Raw genomic sequence first — 19,334 nt, forward strand, 5'->3', positions numbered from 1 at the left:
CAAAAAGCCGTTCTTCCAAAGACTGTTTTATATTTGTGCTTAGTACAGCAAACGAAGCCTTCTAGTAATGCCTTGCATATATTTATGTATAAAGCTGTATCCAATTCCTTCCTCCTTATGTGCATATACCAGAAAAGTCAAATAGGATTTAATCTGCCCAGTGCAATGCCTGCTTTCTGAGATAGTAAGCATCAAGTTATTTTTAAGTGACTGCAATTTTCTCTTGAACAGAGCAATTTTCCCCTCCCCAGAGCCTTCCCTGGCTTGTGTGAGGCACGCCATGGGTCACAGTGTGGTCTGTGCTGCTGCCACAACCATCAGCGCTGTCAGGTTAACCGGGTGCTCTTTCCAAGTGATGCTATTTGCTCGCACCTCTCCCCAGCTTGCTGCTTCCCCCAGCTTTGCTAGGGGTCCCTGGGGGACAGCTCTGCGATGGCCTCCTGCAGACCCTCTGCTGGTCGGGGCTGCTCTAACCGCAACTGCAAAGGTGAAATACATCCATTGCATTTTTTTTCCTGAGCACTCCATTCCAAAGAAGCCCAATGAGACAGAAGGTGGTATTTAAGCACTTTATCCTTGTTAGAGCAAATGTTGAAACGCTGCAGTTCTGATTTTTCCACCAGCTTGTACAGCGTTGACCGTATTGCCACCTCTTTGTAATCAATGCACTGAATTCTAATCCTTGTGTCTCTTTGATCAGACCCTGTATCACTCCAGGCTTCGTGGACTTGCTTCCCTGTGGTTCCTGTACAGACAAGGTAGCCAGACCTGTTGGCCACACGCAACAAAAATGAAGGTCCTCCCATTTATGCCGTGAAGCAATGCTGTTCAGCAATTAGATAAACCGGAGGGACCAAATGGGGAAAGATTAAATGGGTGGGCTAGAACCAGTGTCCTGTTGGGGTGGCGGTGGTCCGTGTGCGTCACAGGCATGCAGGTCAGCAAGATGGGAGCAGGGGGTTTCCATCTCACTGATGGCTTCTGGCTTTGCCCCTGCACAAGGCTGTGATCAGGAATGGGGAGGAGCGCTGCAGTTTCTTCAGACTCTGCCACGTACAGGTAACAACCTACCTCCAGTGGTTTCACTGCTCCTGTGGGCTCCTCCTCCTTGTGGTCTCTTTGGCAAGTCGTTTAGTTTTGCCTCACAGGCCAAAGTTTGGCCTCTAGGCTGTGATTTGAACCCTGTAATATAGGAGTTTGTGATATTTCTCTTAGGAGCAGAAGGTGGTTCACCAAAACGTGCTAAACGTACCCTAGCTTGAGAAGTCCCATCTGCCTACGCGTACATAAAGCTGTCTCCAGCACTGGAAATGGGTAGCTATACATTTCAGCTGTTCCTAAAGGTGCTGTGCAGTGCTCTTGGCTCGGGTCAGCTGCTTCATCAGGTTGGAAGAGGTTGAATATCGCCATTACTGAGGTACTCTGTAGCTGGTGCTGGACTCGCGTCAGGGAGGACAGTGGTGGATAACTACAAAATTATTACTTACACATCCATGTAATGGGTTTAATTACCAGAATTCATCACTGGGCCCAGTAGAGGGGGGTTGTTTTAAAGTTGCAGATTATCAGACTTGAAAGGAAATTATGTTGATTCACCCAAGAAGTGAATGCTATGGCAAGTGTGAAGATGCTGAAGGCCAGACCCTGGGAGCACACAGTCCTCCGAGTTGTGCCGGTGCCGTTTTGTGCCTCGGGGCCAGGAAGCCCAGGAGAGGCGGCACCGACCTGGCTGCATTGACTGCTGCTACGGTGTTCCCCAGGTCCAGCCCCAGCGGTACCCAGCATCTGCCCCAGGGCTCTGGCTGAGGGGGACCACCGGTGCCCACTGCCCCACTCAAGTGACAGGGTCCTGGCTCCCAGGGGCAGCCCCTTCACCCTGGAATGAGCCATCGGCTTCTTAAGTTACCCTATTTATGATCATGTCTCAGAGCTGTAATTTAAAAAAAGCTCAAGTAGACATACCCAGTTAATCTGATAAAATGTCAAAATACTTCTGTGTACAAGATAATAATCTCCAGGCTTCCTATAAGTGCTCGCTGAGAATAATGGCAGCCTTGTTCGGAGAAAATACCTGGATAAAACCACCTTTTGAGGCAGGTAATCATCAGGAAGATATTCTGATGAAACAACCGATATACTAGAAATAAGCTGTAGCTCTTGCTGCAGAAGACGCACAAACAAATACTCGCATACCAGTATCACAAAAATTAATGAACATCCCGCTCTTGTACATAAAAACTGGTGTAGCCCCCTTGCCTCCAGTGCAGCTATGTCTGCTTTCACCAGATGAGGCTATGAAGTGACGTAATTAGAAACTGTCGTGAGAGGCAGTTTTAGGCAGGGTGGAAAAAAAAAGAGGATGGATGGATGGATGGATGGACTGCCTCTTCTTAAATCTGCCAAGTGCCTCTATGCTTATGGTTTTCATTTCTTCTAAGAATATCAAACCTAAATACTGAGTTGAAATTTCCACTGTTGGAGGTCAGCTTTCTGGTGGTTTTATTTACTGTTTACTCCAATAGAAGCAGTTTGGTAATTCTAAGCAGGAGGAAATAGTTTACCTTACTAAATAATCATGGCAATCCTCTTTAAAAAAAACAAAACAAAACAAAAAACCCAAAACAAAACAAAACAAAAAAAAAGTCACAAAAAGACTCACTGTTCCCATTTTGAGGCAGGACATTTCCATTTAAGGAAGGAATGGTCTCTGTATCACAGGAGCTTCCTGACAGGGTAAACTTTTTTCCTTTGACATGACAACATCAATAGTGTTATACTATTATTTTTCATATAACATTATTTAGAACAGTGCAATAAATAGAATGACTTCATTTCCATTCAGACTGTTTCCCTTCTCTCATTTCAGCCCCTTACGGACAAAGAGATACAAGGCAACAGAGCATGTAAGAACTGTAAATTGGAAATGAGTCCTTGCTGTAAGGCATAGCTTCAAACATGACTCTCTCCATTTCATCCTCAGACTAGCTTTTCATCCTGATTCTTCCCTATGCAAATTGTTAACAGTGCAACAATGGTTAAGATTAAAAAAAAAAAAAAAGAAAAAAAGGAAAAAAAAAAAAGAATCCCCAAAATAAGAGTTGTAAAAAGCTATGAGTATTTTGCTTCAGGAACTCCCTCTAAATCAGAGACTGCCTTGCGGGTGTTTCTTAATTGCCTGTTGTAGGTTTTCGTGTGCCTCCATCTCCCATCAGAGACAGGGCACGGTTGATCAGAATCAGGAGGATGATTGTATTAACTTTATTTTGAAGTTCATTCTGAGCTGAAGTGGAAACTTGAGACAATCCTCGTGTTACTGGGAATCTAGGGAGAGTCGCTTTATAAAACCTGAATTGAATTTAAACCCTGGTCTCTTTTTTTTTGAATTGTAATTTTTCCCCACCACCTTCTCTTTTTATCAACAAAAGCTTGTAAGGTGATAACTTTTAGTATACGGTAATGATTCTGGGGGGAAGATATTTCAGTGTCAAATGCACCACTCAGAAACGAAAAGTATACTCCAGCGAAGAAGCTTATTCTCAAATTAAAACCAACCCTTTCCCTGGGGAATAATGGTTCAATTCTTTACATGGGAGAATAGCATCTACTTAGTGGTTTAGAGGTACTTACTAATAATAGATTATAAGCCAAAATCCCGTATGATTCTCACACCTGTGTCATTAGAGGTGAAATGTCTCAGACCAGAGGCAGCACATGAAGGCTTTTTCATATATTTAATGGGCACTGGAAGTCTCACATAGTCTGGCTTAGATGCAGTTTGTTCCTTCTCTTCGCAAGAAGAGCTTTCAGCTCATAGCTGAAGGGGAAGAAAAAAAAAAAAAAAAAAAAAAGAGTTTTACATCTTCCCCATGTTGTTTTGGATTTTCTCTGTTTCCTTTTCATTACCACAGTCACCTAATTACTCCCTGTACATGTGTGTTTCCTCTTTGCCCCCCACCATCTCTCTGCTGCATCCTTTCTGGGTTTCCCCTTCCATTTGTTTTCTGCTTCAGCCCCGCTTCTGGGCCTACTGAGCCCTATGTCCTTGTCCTAATTTCTTTTCCAGACTGAACTCATTTCCTTTCTTGGCCATATTTCTCCTGACCCAGTCCAAGCTTCCTTTACACCTGCCCAGAGCTATTTTCCTGCCAAACCCAAAATACAGTAATTGTGCTATGAAAGTCTCTTAAAAAGGCCAAACACTGGAAAGAGGCAGAAACTGGTTGTGTTGTACGCTGTGTTGCTCTGCACTTACACAGCTTCTGGTGATCCAAGTATGGGTGCCAGCAAAGACCGTATCAGCTATTGGGTAGCATGTATCTCAAAAACATTTCTGAGCATAGAAGGACAGATGCAAAACTTCAGTAAATTCATGTAGCTCAGTTGCAATAATAAAATGACATTTTATACCAGATGTGGATTTGATCCCTGGAGGAGGAAGATACTGGAGATTATGAAAAAAAAGAGCACACTGGGCTTGCTGGTTTGTTTGTTTTCAGTGCAGTAAACTTCCAGAGCTTTGTTTTGCATTACAATGTCATTGCTGGCGTGTCTGTACTTTATCCCGTGGAAAAAAAATTTATCCCAGCCTGTTCTGGTTTGTTCTGAGCAAGAACTTCTCCATTTACACTGCCCTTTTCTGTTTCCTGTCTCGCACTTGGAACTTTGGTTTCTTTACTCATTTTAATTTAAAAGTCCCCTAAAGGCCAGTCAGGCACTGAGCATTAACCCCGTTAAGATCTAGCTTTGACCAGAACTTGTAAAGTTTCATTCCTCATGGCCTCCCTTGCTTTAAATTTAGTTAGTGCAGTGTTTCCTACATCAGTTCTATCAAAAAAATCATCATAGGAAACAAGTTACAATCGGAAGTTACTTCATGGTATTCAAATTGTGAAAGGAGCCTGTAGTGAAAGATTAGCTTTTGTTTCAAATCTGGCTGAACTAACAGGAAAGACATACAGAAAATGGCCCTCTACACCCCCACATACTACACTGTGTATGTAATCTAATGAGTGGTGATGGCTACAGATGGTAATGTATGTTGCAGCCATAGTGTCTCAGGCTGTGATCTTGCCACATCTTAAAGTAATGTAGCTTTCAGGGCTGGTCTGCTTTGGGAAAATTCCAGAGAAAACCTAAGTGTTATAATAAGTGACGTTGGTGATTTAAGAGGTGGCACTTTCCTTTCTGTATTAATCTTAAGCCAATGCCCCAGCATGATGCTAAAGAGAATTATGTCTCTAGAGGTGTTACGCTTTGGAGGAGATGCAAAATGGTGATCCATTGCTCACGTCTTCATTTTCTGTCACTCTGTGATACCCTACGTGGAAGTTTTGTTCCTTCAAAGGTAGCTTGGGGACAATTGTATTTCTGCAATAATTTGTTTCACGCTTGTGTTAGGTCTATGAAGTGCAATGTCATTTTCTTATGATATGTCTTATGTACTAAATGTGAGCTATGGCCACTGCTTCTTGGTGATCTTTAATGGAATAGGGAGAAACGTCCATAAGACTAGCTTGCAGAATGCAACTAGCATGTAACCAAGTGCTCTTGCTAACCCTACGTCTTATATAGCAAGGTGAAGTTTCAAACCTTAGTTCTTGCATCATTTTCTCAAGGTATTCGTATACGCATACGCAAACCATGCTCCTGAATGCAGATAGGTCCTTCCTTGTGTAAGTAGTTATTTTGACTTGATGCATTTAAATGGTCTTTTTGCTCAACTGTTCCAAGATGCATCTGACGGCTCTGTCTGGGAATGCATCCTAGCGCACTGTGTGCACCAAGAGACAGATAATAAATAGTTGAGAAAAACACAGTCACTCGCATAAGGAAACTAATAACTTCTCCCTGTTGGTGGTATCTATAAGATACAGATGTGGGAAACAGCAAGAGGCCTAATTGGTTGTGGTAGAGGGATACTGACAGCGAGAGAATTAAAGGTAGTTACGAGCCAAATTTTTTTTCCCCATCTGAAAGAACAGCTGTACTACTGGAAAATACTAAATGACGAAGTCAGGTAAACACCGATTTCATGCTTATTTCCCGCTGTTACACAAAGTCTAACAGGGTCATGTTTTCCATATTCCCCCTCTACCCCAAAACCCATGCTGAATTTGATCGAATATCTCCGGATGGACTACAAATTGTCCTGTATATTCCCTTTACTACCTCAGCACCTCTCTGTGATGAAGATCAGCTGTAGCATAGCCCAGATGGTTATAGAGCAGCCAACATCTTGCTCAGAACTAATCTTTCTTCTTGGCACTTCAAGGTCAGAAGATGTTTTTGAAATTGCTTTCTCTCCCTCCAATTACAAATGACCAATTCTCTTCCAGCCCTTGGAAGTTGTCAGTTCCTCTGGGCTGCAAGTCCGGAAAGCTCTAGTGAAGAGAACCTTAAGGTATAAAACCCCTGTGGAATGGGGGATTTGTTTGCTTCATATTGTGGAGATTTCACCCAGCATCCGGGTTTCACTGGGTTATGGACTACAAGCGCAGAGCACGGCAGGTCTGGATGAGGAGCAGTTGCAGAGGCAGCTGCAAGGTTTTAAAAAAAAAAAAAAAAAAAAAGAAAGAAGAAAAAAAGCAGTGCTTGAGCAAAGATTAATCAATCGGCAGGCAGCAATCACAACTGTTATATATAAGTGCAGTCTGTGTAAAATGGAGCCATGGAAATTAAGCTTGTAACTTCTTTTTTTTTTTTTTTAATGTGGCTGGAGAAGAGGTTTTAAATCATGGTGTTCCAAAAAAAGCCCACCCTCCTTCTGTTTTTAACACATTTTCTTTCTGAAACTTTTACTTCTTCTTCCAAAAATGAATCTGGCTCCATATGTCATAGCCGTACCCGAGGAAAGATGTCTGATAGCATTAAAACATGTATATGAAACATTTGGGTTGTGATACACATTAGAATATTATGTGGCTTAATGCCCTCAGTCACTGCGTAAAACTGTGATCATACTCTGGGATGCGTATAAGACATCAGCCGCGGCTTTGCCAGAAATCCAAGGTGCAAACACCATTTTAGTACACTGCACCGGGAGCAAAGGCCAAATCCTCATCTAATTTCCTTGGTAAACTGCATTGACTCTGCAGATAGGATGCACCGTGGTAGGCTGACACAGATCCACTTTCTGGTGTGCTCGCTGGAGGGGAGTATAGCAAATATAGGGGAAAATACTCAGTCTGTCAGTCTGCTATGATAGCAGATGGACAGGCCACTGTTAGACACTAAAATTGACACAGAATGTGTTATATTTAATAACTAAAAACGTTAGGACACTTTCTTTTTGCCTCGCCACTTCAGTCTTTTAGTGCACAGAAGCCTTTACACAATGAACATGTTATTTTGAGTTCGGCCAGATCGAAGAGCAGCGTTAACAGTTAATATAAACCAAAATGCGATATAAATGTTTTTATTGCTTCCAAGATAACATAATAGCTGTATTTGCAATAGCAGAAACAAAATTCAAAAAAGGAGAAGAACCCTACTTACAAATCCATGGTTAAACCCAAGAAAATTCTTGATCGCTGTTAAGGCAATTCCAGATATTCACATGTCAGCCTCCATTATCCTGTTTCTTAGGCTGTAGGAAATTCCACTTACATCATTGACTTCCTGCCGCTGTGGAAAATAGGTTTTGGTAATGGTTTAGAGTTAGAATTAGCCCTCATCTGCCTTGTTCTCCAGTTCTCAACCGCGGCAGTTTAATTACCCAGAAATTATTAGTGCAGTCTTTTTCTTTTTTCCTCCTTTCATTTCCCAGCATTTCCCCTCTATTAAACAAAATCAAGTTTTTGCAAGCCAGAGCAAAAGTAGAATTTAAAGCAGTCAGTGCTGCTCAAAGCGAAAACCTCCCTCAGTCTAAAAGCTACACCGGACACAGGGAATCCCAAAACTGGAGGAAAAATCGTTGGTTTCTACCATCGAGAAGAACTGCAATGCTCCTTTGCGGAGCTTCAAGGGCCGGTAATAACGCCTGCATTGCCTGAGCAGCGGGAAAGCCGCTGTTTCTCACAACTTAATCCAAAAAGCAGCCATGAGTGTTAGATTATGATTGCTGCTGCTGTGTGTCCGAGATGCCTGATAGGAGCTGCCCTTTTTGCTGACTGCCTTTTGACAGTTTCCAGACGTATCAAGTAGCCGATACACCAGTAGGAAGCTTCTGCTGTTTAAGGATGTGGCAATGACCTTCAACGAACTAGCTGGGGAGGGATTTTTACTTCTTGAAGGACGCGTGGCTGAGGCACTGGTGTGACTGAAGCATAATGAATTAATATGGGTGGTTTTAGGTCTTGTGCTTCATCCCCTCAGTCCCACTGTGCACAACAACGTATATTTGTTGCTCGTGCCTGGCAAGCGTAAGAAACAGAGAGAAGGAGAAGATCCTGATGGTGCTGGCAGCAATTTGTGCTTTTTGCTGTAGTTCATATTTTTATAATATTATCAGTAAGGCAACACAACAGCAAGGGCAGCTGATCTTCTTATCCCTCTGACTGCTGAGAAGAGATTCAGAGCCTAAAATGGCAAACTTTACCTTTCCTTGAGAGTAATTGCTTTATTGGTTTTACATTCATATCCCTAATGATGTATTTCAGGAAGGTAATGGCTGCTTACCTTAGCCCTGGAATAAATATTTGTGGTTTTTTTTAATGAGCATTTCGCAACTCCCTCCCCATTCCCAAGTGGCACTTCCACATGAGGAGGAGGAGGCGTCATGCTCATCCATTCCCACCCTGCCTTTTGGGTTTGTTTTTCATCTGACATGCTTGCCAGAAGCTCATTCCAAGGGCAGAGATTTCCAACTCAGGGTATATTCTTGTTTACTCAGATTATTTTGCTGAGAGAAATGCCCTGCTGTGATATCAAATGAGAAGAAAACAAAGCGGATTTGATTAATGAGCTGCCTGTTGACATGGGGATGTGTGGGCAGATTAGGCACAAGAGAAAAATTACCCAGCTAAACCTGGGTGCTGAGAGGGCTTCTCAAAGCGTTAAGATATTTGCATGTGTTTCATTCTCTAGACTGCCATCTTAATTCAAGGTCTTGGATGCAGCTTATTAATAGTGAAACTGGGAGGCTTTGCCATTTGTCGCCTTACATGGGTAGTAATTAGCCATTAGAGTGCAGTCCTATTTTTTGTAATTAAGTTTCTGTCAAAATTTCTCAGTTCATTATCTGTGGAAAACACTCACAAAACAACCAGCATCCATTTTACTAGACGTACTGTTGAATGCCCTCGTTCTCTTGAAGCTATTCCCTTCTGGTATTACCACAAATTCCCCTGCTGCTTGCTATCTCCTTCACCTTAACATGCTTTGGAGGGACTGAATGAGGCTGGCATAAGTTTGAGGGCTTTCTTTTTTTATCACGTCTGTGAATAAGCCTGAATACTTAGCAAATCTCATTCAGTGCAAGTAAATAGCACATAACTTTAATATCTGTGTTTATGGTCATGCTTAGAGGCTTAGCGTATGTCTGTCTACACTTCAGTAGCGTCAATGACAGCAAAGCAAGGGAAACGCTTTAAACCAGCTACCTGGTTTAGCCCTGCCTGGATAAGAAGTTTGTTAGTGGTAATATATAACTCTGGGACCTTATATACCCTGCATTGTTGGGGTTACCCTAGAGAACGTGCAACAGTTGTCACCTTCAGAAGGTGAAATGCGAAGACAGTCTGTTGATCATGTGTTGATCCAGACCACTCACCTTGTTAAATTCCAGGGGAAATAAAGTTTTGGTTGCAAGTCAAGGTTGAGGATGATGCATTGCATCCCATTCCATACCATTTGATTCTCATGGGGAAAAAAAACACACTAAATTCAGCTTTTCAGACCGTTCTTTAAAAACAAAGGAGGAAGTGGGGTCTGTTAGAGAGGGTGATCATAGACAGATATTCATGGGAGATGCTTCCTTCCAGTGAACCACTTTTCTCACCCTCGGGCATCATGTATGTAGGCATTACACACATTCAAGAATTCAAAAGACAACAAAACCTATTCCTCTCCCAAACATTATTCTTTTCACTCCCCTCTCGCCAGCTGGAAATAAGCGGATCGCTAGCTTTGATGTCTAGGGGGTAGGAAAATATCCATCTCGGCAAATACAGGCAGGGACGTATCGTCATAGCAATAGACAGACATTCACTCCTCCACCAGACAAGGCTGTCCTCTGAATGACCACTTTACTGCTAGAAAGCAAGAATTTTATCAGAAAAGGGACTTAGTGATGAACAAGGCAGAAATGCACTAAGGGATAGTCTCATTGAACTAAAGGACATTCTTTTTCTGCCAAATCTGAAGCGAGCTAACGAAAATCCATTGTGAGGAATTGCACGTCAGCCTTTCTTGTCCCAGGGCTCCCTGACCTGCCTCCACGCGGCGAGCTGCGTGCTGGCAGCCAGGAGCAGGGCATGCTCCCCGAGGATTCACAGAGTTTATAAAACCTTCCCCCATTTATTCAGGATCATGTGCCACTGCTAGGCAGTGCTTGGAGAAAAAGTGTATATACAGATAACTTGCATTTTTAATAGCCCCATCACAACAAGGCTGAGGGTGTCCTTCAAGGTTTCTCAGGAAGCCTGGGGGGGTATTCACTCGTAAGCCACCTACAAAGGAAGAGCGGGGCAGTCCCTCCAACACCTCGCCCTGACTCCTGCTCTTTCTGTCCCACCCTTACAAGTGACCTGCTCAGCCCAGAGGTGGTCCCCAAACACCCATAGAGGAAAGACACCAGCAAGGAAACTTGAAGCTGCTGCTGTGTAAGTCCCTGCAAACCATGGCTTAGCCTAGCATTCTCCTGGCTTTTCAGCTCTTTCCTTATAGCCTCCTATTTTCCCTTTTCATCCTAAGAGCGATTGAAAAAGGCAGAATATAGGGAATTTTTTTCTTTCAGGCAAGTATATCACCTCTTTATGAAGTCAAACACATCTTTAACAGATCTCATCCCCTTCATTTAAACAGTAGGCAGCTACCACGTACAGCATTACTACTGTCTGTAATTGTAAAAAAGCTTGCATAGTATTACACAAATTGGCTCCCAGGAGTCATAGGGACTAAACATAATGGTCCATCAACTCTAATTTTCTTTAAAAGTGGTTGGTACGAGCTGCATTAGAGGAGGGAGTTAAAAATACTGCATCACACAGCTACTTGCTTGAGACGCTCTCCCAAAGGACAATTTTTTCCTAGTTTTACACGCTGAAATGCAACAGTTCCCTTCCATAACTGTTAGCTTCTTGGGTAGGGGGGTGTCTTTTTAAAAAAGGTTCTGATCTTCCTTTCAATAAAAATAAATGCTGTTTTGCAAATCGTGCCAACTTCTCGGAACATCTTGGGACAAGTTCCCCAGTCACTGAGTGAATATGGGTCTCCTTTAAAACATGGCAAACGTAAAAACCCATCCACTGAATGCCCCTTGCCATTATTTTTGTGTTAATAAGAACGGGCAAGCCTAGCTTACCTCCTTTATTTCCTCCTTTATTCTGCTCAGTTGCATGTTTTCTTTTAGCCCATGTCCTCCCTAAAGTAAGGGGGCCGGTCCCCTCAGTCACTCAGGGCAGCCGTCCCTAACCCTGCGCGCCCACGCAAGGGCGCTTCGGAGGCTGGCCTGAAGGCGCTCGTCCTGCTGCAAGATACGTTCCCATCTCCTTGTGCCCCAAACGAAGAGCAATTGCTTTATAATAAGAGTATCGCATTTTCGTGCTTCAAAAGAGGATCTTCTTGGCTTTCTCATTTCTAACCCTGCTCTCCCAGCCAGGCTGCTGTTTGAAAAGAGGAGCAGCACTTCACTTTAACTGTGGCTTTTTGAGGGGAGTAACATATAGGGTATTTTGCAAAATAGCGCTGAAGACCATAAAGCTTTAGAGAAAGGTTTCCTATTTATTGCAGAACACCTTGTTTTCCTGTTAGTGCAAAGACTAAAAGACACAAAGACCCTCTTTCCCTCTAATCAGGTTACAGCATCACAATATGGCTCTCTTTATAGGGGTCATTAGATCTTTTCTTTGGGGAAAAGAGTTCTTTCCATAGCTTTGGTGAATTAACTCTTTTGTCTGTAACAGAAGGTGCTTCCCTCAAGCAAGCTTTTTTAGGCTCTACAAAGCAATCTCAACTGCCTGGAAGTTGCCTGTTTGTTTTACTCCCTTTGTTTGCTGAAATACTTTCTGAAGAAAACACTACACAAACTTCAGGCTACCTCGAGTGTCTTTCTTTACATAGGGGCTTGTTGTTTATATGCCATTAGGTCTCTGAAGAAACTTGGAAGAACTATCACAATATCCAGACAGCATAAAACTTTGCAGGGAGGCTGTCAATGAGAGCTCTCTGGTGCTCATTACCTAACCTGAATTCTGGACAGCAAAGGCAACGTGATTGAATTTCTATCTGCTGAAGCATCAGTTTTAGGACGGAATGCCTTTCAAATTAAAAATTTGTCTTTGGTTAAGATCATACGGCTTTGTTCCTGATTTGCAGCTTCTTTTCACATCAGACCAGTTGCCCCAACCTTAGCTTTCACCTAAGAACACAGCACCCTGCTGGCAGCACTCCACAACTGGGGTTAAGCTCTAAAGCAGAGATAGAGATAGAGAGATATTCATCTATACATATAGATATGGATATGTACAGGTTAAAAAAGCCCTTTGCTACAGCTTTCCACCAGGGAAATCTGTAACAGAAAGTTACTGTTACCAGGCTGTTATTGGCTAGCTTTATCATGTCTAAACAACTCCTCTACAAAACCTATTGTTGCATTAAAAAATGCTAAATATTCTTCTGAGTTGAGATTTGCATATCTGTCGCAATTAACTGTAGGAAAATAAAAACTCTCCATGCTTTTTATCTTGGGGCTCGTTCGTTACTGAAGTGATGTTTCCCTGTGAAGCCGAAGTGCCACAACGAAGCAACTCATTTCTGAAAAGAGGGTTAAAATTGGTATGATTAAGCAGACAGAGGAGGCGTTTTGAGAGAGCTACAGCGACCTTGGACTCGGCAACAGTCTCCAGCAACTGAATCACCTTGCTAGCGTGTGACTTTATGACAACTAACAGATTTTACCATAGCCCCAGATGTTATCTACAAGTGAATAATATCTTACTGTATTATACCTAGAGGGTAGAAAACTAGCTCATGCCATCCATGTCTATTCACTGTAGCAAACAGGGAGAGAAGCAAGCTGTTAAATTCTTTGCCTGTGCTCTGCTGCTGCAGAGTTGGTGGGCAAGCCCAGATGGCCACAGATGCTGAAGGAAAACGGGTGTCTGGTGGGACGTGGGTGAGGGAGATCAGTCACCCAGTCACCCTGCTGGCCCCCCACCACTGGCTCTGCAAAGGTTTGAAGAGGAAGCCAAGCAGCGCAGAGCAGGGTCAGCGATGGGGCAAGGATCCCAGTGTAAATGCGCTAAGCCAGTTCCCATCCTGGAAATGTGGGGAAGGAGGGGCAGGACAGATGTGTGCCCCCCTGGGTGCCCACCCTGGCTCCCTGTCACACAGCTCCTCCCCCTGCAGTAACAGCCCCAACCAGGCTTTTGGAGAGGAAATAGAAGGTCATTGCTACATACCCTAGCGCTGTCAGTCCCTGCCCGTAACATTTTACGTGCTGGCCTTCACTGGTTCCAGAAGTACCAAACGCTCTCCCTGCTGTGAAAGACCAGATTTGGATTGCAGATGTCACTCAAAAATCTACCACCTCTTATTATATACACTGTACTGTTCAGTGGACAGTAAAAAAGGGGTTAAATACATCCAAAAGAAGATGGGAAAGAAAACCTGAAGGAACTACCTAATTACACATTATTTTTAAGGAAAAAAAAATAAAATTGTAGGTATTAAATGTGCCCTACTAAGTATTTTCCACAAAGCCAGAGTAAGATGATGGCATCTAAGCAAAGGCTGAAACATCCAACATTTCAGTCACAAAATCCCCTCACAAAATCCCAGGTTGTCGTGGTACGCTGCCACCCTTGGAGCTCCCATCGACCACAGCTCACGCGAGATCTGGATGAGCAGCCTGGAGGGAGGAGACCTTCAGCCACCAGGCTGGGCAGGTAAAGTCTTTGCAACCCCTGCTACTTTTTTGGGTAACTTGGGTTTTATCTGCCTCTGCTTTTTTATTTTTTTAGACTCTTTTTTTTTAAGTGTGGTTTTAAAAGTCAGTCACCATTCTGTGTGCATATCAAAATGATTTTGGAAATTAGAAGAACAGAAGAAGAATTAGAACCTACAGGATCCTCTATTTCTGCTGGCAGTACTTGTCAAAAGTTAAATCCGTCCTTTCTTTCCATCTCTCTCTCTTTCTCATATACATATCTAACACATTACCAAAAAAAATTTCTCAATTTCAATACTACTTTGAAAAATCAAATAATAGTACAAATGATATGTTGTTTCAAAATTATTCCTGAGATCATGAATTTCCAAAAATGGTTTAACCTTATGAAAGGTATTGGCCGCTACTCAATATTCTGCTCAACTTTGTTATCACGAGCAGAAATGCATACTTTCTCTTCCATGAAGGCACTCTAATTCTCCTTGCATGTTATAAGGCCTCCTTCCTCCAGGAAATTAATCTTTGTTCGACTTGTGAAGGAAATTTTCTCCTTCCTAGATCACACTGAAAAATTTTAGTGGTTTCTAGAGAATTTAAGGCTCCTGTGGCTGTACTTCAACTTGAATTCCAGTAATTCTATGGGCTATTCTTCTTTTTTTTTTTTTTTTAAAGTCTGCAAAGGCTTTCCTTGGTTTTTTTTTTGTTGTTTTTGTTTTGTTCTGTTTTGTTTTTAACTTGTTCAATTGAAATCTTAAAAATATTCTTTTAAGGGTCATCAGGAAATCCTTTTTGTTATTTCTCTCTACCTTAAATTGCATATACCTTCAGTACAGATCTTACTATTTCCCCTACTTTTCCAGATTGATGAGCTGCTTCCACCTTAATCATCTTGTTCCACTTGATTTGTTTCCCACATACCTGCATTTGCTAAAGAGTAGGCACAGCCTTGTCTTAATTAGCAGCTTCTGGGCCAAGCAGTCGTATAATTAAATTTGTTATTCCTTATACTTCAGGACTTTTATTCCTGCCTTTGTGTGACATCTCAGCTGTGGCTCTGCTGTCCACCTCTAAAATTGGGACAAGGTTGCTGCTGGGATTGCATTAAGAGAAGTAACAGTGGTAACACTCAGAAACTCCAGCTGAAGCTGGGACCCATTGTGTTGTTCACCGTCTCCAAGATGTCTTCTGTGACAAGTTAAGCAGACAAATCAGATGAGGGAACAGCAATAAAAAGAGGTGATGTGATCAGTCTTTATTATCGTCTCTCCAAGGAAGAAGATGCCATTTTCCAGGCGCCTAATCTTGTACCAACCTTTTGATCACACTTCCTCCTGATAATGTGTTTTGCTAGCAAACAATATTAATTATTATGTCATAAGCTGAACGACCCAAAGCAAACAGAACAAATCCAGCGTGGCGGCAGAAAATAAACAAGAAAGCCATGGCAACACAACTGAAAAAGTAGTGGGCTGCTCTTCAAAAGTCTTTTCAAAACTGATATTGCCATGTTGTGCTCATTCAGTAACCTTTTAAAGAACAATTCTCTTTTGCCAAATATTATTTTGGCAGGAAAACCTAGGGAATAAGTTAATAAATCTAGCAACATCTAAGAGCCTTTTGAAGAGTATGTGCTTCCACTCACGTCTCCTCCTTACCCCACTCTCTCAGTTTACACTCCTGGCTTTTGTTTGTTTCACATAATAAATAATAGGGTTAATTGGTAGCATGCTAGTAGTCAGAACCTGATATGGCACCAGGCTCATGTGAGTTGCTGACTCCAATGTCTGTTGGGTGGAGAATGACCTGCTTGGTTGCTGGAAGCCCACCAAAGCCTGTGTGGCGTGTCCCCTCTGTGGTGCGGTGGCCAATGGAAGACCCTGCAGCGCACACAATGCAAAAATAAAACCGTACGCTGATTTCTTCTCCCCGCTTCAGCATGATTACCGCCGTAGTGGGTTTTCCTCTGTGAAGATATCACTTATTTATGGCACTGCATTTGGAGTCGTCCAAGGACTTGACCTTGAGTGCGTAAGTGAGCATGCAACAAATCAGTCAACGCAGAGAAATTGCACAAGCACAGCACAGAGGCAGAAAGGGCCCACTCTAGGTTCTGAATGAAGTCAAGACCAACAGGTTTTCCATTCATAAACCCGCGGATCTTCACAATGGTTAAAAACACAGCTGCAGACACTAAGACCTACTGCTAACCTTTGTAAAGTACATAAGAATAACTGAATAAGTGTCTCCCCTAAATGTAACTATTACAACAAAAATCAAATTTAAAGCTCAAAAATCAACTTTAAAGCTGTCTTTGGATTTACAGATATTTGGCCTACGTTTGTGCTGATGTCGATGAAAATATCCTTGAATGAGGCCTGTTAGCAATAGACTATGACAAGGTGTGTTTATTGGGGTGTTAGCCGGGTAACAGCCATATAAAAGCAGGGATGCGGGTAGATATTTCTAGACCTGAGCCTGACGGGGAGGGGAAGACGAGGAGGAAATGTCCGCCTGGCTCATCTTGAGTGTCGTTTTAACACCAGCGTTACTGAATAGCACCAAGCTGAACAGAACTGCTCCCACCTTGGTTCTGGGTGACAGTCATCATTTACAAAAAAATGATGCAATTTCGCTCTGCAATTTCATACTGTTGTTATTTGAAGACAGAAATTATCTCAAGATTAATAGGTCTTCTTTCCACAGTCCTAATTCTTGAATCTTGGTGAGAACACAGAGAAAGGAGTATATTCTACTTCTTAACCCCAAAAAATCAATTCTAACCAAAGGGAAATGAGCGCTTTTTCCTTCACAGCTGCTGCTCTCTTTCTTGGTGAGATAGCTTTACTGTTCCAGTCTGTTGGGTTTATTATACTTACTTTTTTCCTCAGATTCATTCATTATCACAGGTAACCTCAGGTTTACCTCTTGATGATCTCAAAACAAGCTATCAGAATACCTGGAGAAAATGAATGCTCTGAAATTACAGTGCTTCTGGGGAAATTGCTGCTGGTGTTGTCTTTACTGTTTGGGGGTTTTCTGGGCAAGGGGCTTAGATAAAGCAAACCACTCATATAAATCTTTATTTATCTACCCATCATTTGAGTTAAAGTAATAAAAATAAAACGATGGCAATGTTTAGTGGTGGTGAACCAATCTTTTAGCTGATGCAAACATAGATTCTGACTTCTCTGTAGCTGTCCCCTTCTAAACCAAGTAATGCACAGGTTGAAGGGTTGGGTAGACCACTTGGGAGCTCACAGGTTTTTGCTGATTTAATATTGTCTGTCCAACCCTTGACCTCAGTTAAAACACCTAAGAAGAAGGAAATTCATCACCACTACATCAAAACTTCTGGCTCTGTAATATACCCTATCAGTATTTATTTTTCTATGCTACTCATCTTTATACATCAAGCTTACTCTTTCTATTTTTTTTCCTTGTTCTTCTGTATGTAAGCGTAGAAGCAAACATTTCTTTCTCAGGCCAAGGACAGATGATTTTCCTTTTCTGAGGGAACTACAAAGTTGGTGATCTGAATTATGACAAAAACGATAATTTCTGATAATGGCTTCTTCATTATCTTGTTTTCTGCAGCACGAACAGAACATCCATAGCTTCTGTTACCAGAAGAGGTATCTTTGTTAATAAGCGAGCAAAAGAATATCCTTAGCCTGGAAATAATATAATCTACTAGCAGTTCAACAAAATGTTATACTGATGCCAGATAAATAATTGATGCTTTGTCTATGATTTGCAAAACAAAGGAGTTGTATTAAAATAAGAAGTATATTTATTCAGATGCTTTTGTTTTTTACATGTTTCTTCAATATTTGGAGCCAGATACTTAAAAAAAGTAAAAGAAAAAGTAGTAAACTGGAAAGCTGTAGGCTTGCCAGCAGCTTCCCAGACCTCAACTTTCAAATCCGCTCTCTGCAACTAGGTGACAAATAATTTATTGTCTTACTGGATTACGCAGATGTTGAAAATATCATGAGGTTTTCTTGGTTCCACTGAGTCCTGCTAGGCTGCTTGGGCTCGCCTCCACAGTACTGGGATTTGGCCAGCCTGGCTTTCTTGGACTCTTTGATGTTCATATGCTCTGTTGGGCTTCCTGGGATTTGCTCCTTCCTGATTAGAAAAAAAGAAGTATTTTCCCAAGCCCATCAATTCCTGGCACTTCTCTGAGCCGTGAGTCACAGGAGGCTAATTGAATCAGTGGTGCTCGATTCCCTCCAGCCCGAGACCTGCCCCCAGCCCCCGGCAGCCGGCACCGACATCAGGGAATTGCGGCTGGGAGCTGCTGATATGCCGGATACATACAGAAAAAAAAGAAAGAAGATGGGTTCTGCATAAGGAGGAGTGAAACAGTGACAGTTAAGTGGCACCTGAGTAAATGTTTACTGCAAAGGAGGGAATAGTGCATGTTTGTGAGGGCTACTCTTTGGGATTCTTTTCAGACTAAGGCAGATTTCACACCTCCCTGATTATATATTCTTTGCCATCTATGCCTGAGCTTGCTGTGTCTCCTATGCCTTGCCCTGTCATCCTTTGCTTCAGACTAGAGAAGCAGGTTCAGCCATGCCCCACAAAGGCGAGTCCAGCCAGAGCAGCCTTGACGGGCCACCGGGAAGCGTGGCCAGAGGACTAAGCTCCGGAGATGCTCAGGGCTGCGAAAGGCAGGCTGGGTAATACTCCTGAAAAGAGAGCCGTCAGCGTCTTTCCGTGCAAGCTGCTTTCACAGCTCCTGTGGTAGCTATTACACTTCTGAAAAGAGAATAGAAAACGCCTCGGTCTGGAGACTGAGCTGTGCAGAGCCTGTGAGATGGAGCTCAGGCCACAAGCCTCCACCTGCCAAGCAGCGCAGCAACCACGAGGGCAGGCGGTCGTGTTCCTTCTTGCAAGCTCCCATTGAAGAGGGGAAGTACAGACGGATTTTGCAACACCTTTGATTACAGTTTCTAAAGTTTACAGGGGAGCCAAAACACACAAATGATATAAAACAACGAGAGAAGCTGGATCTTCACATTTAGCATGAGGTTTGCACTGGAGTCGTGTGTCTGGAAGGCAAACGAGACCTTCTGGATGGGTTTTGCTGGGACTTGCCCTTTTAGCACATGTCCTCTTTCTCCCAGAAGGCCAGATTGCAGGCACTCACTAGTTCGTAGGTAGTGTCACAATTTCTTTATACCGAAAAGCCTAGAGGAGAAAAATATGCCAGCTGTGACTATCTAAAGAAAAGCCCTATTGATTTACATCTAAATGCAGCTGTCACTTGCCGGTTATAGCC

This window comes from Phalacrocorax aristotelis, chromosome 4 (assembly GCF_949628215.1).
Source record: "Phalacrocorax aristotelis chromosome 4, bGulAri2.1, whole genome shotgun sequence".
In the NCBI taxonomy this organism is placed as follows: domain Eukaryota; kingdom Metazoa; phylum Chordata; class Aves; order Suliformes; family Phalacrocoracidae; genus Phalacrocorax; species Phalacrocorax aristotelis.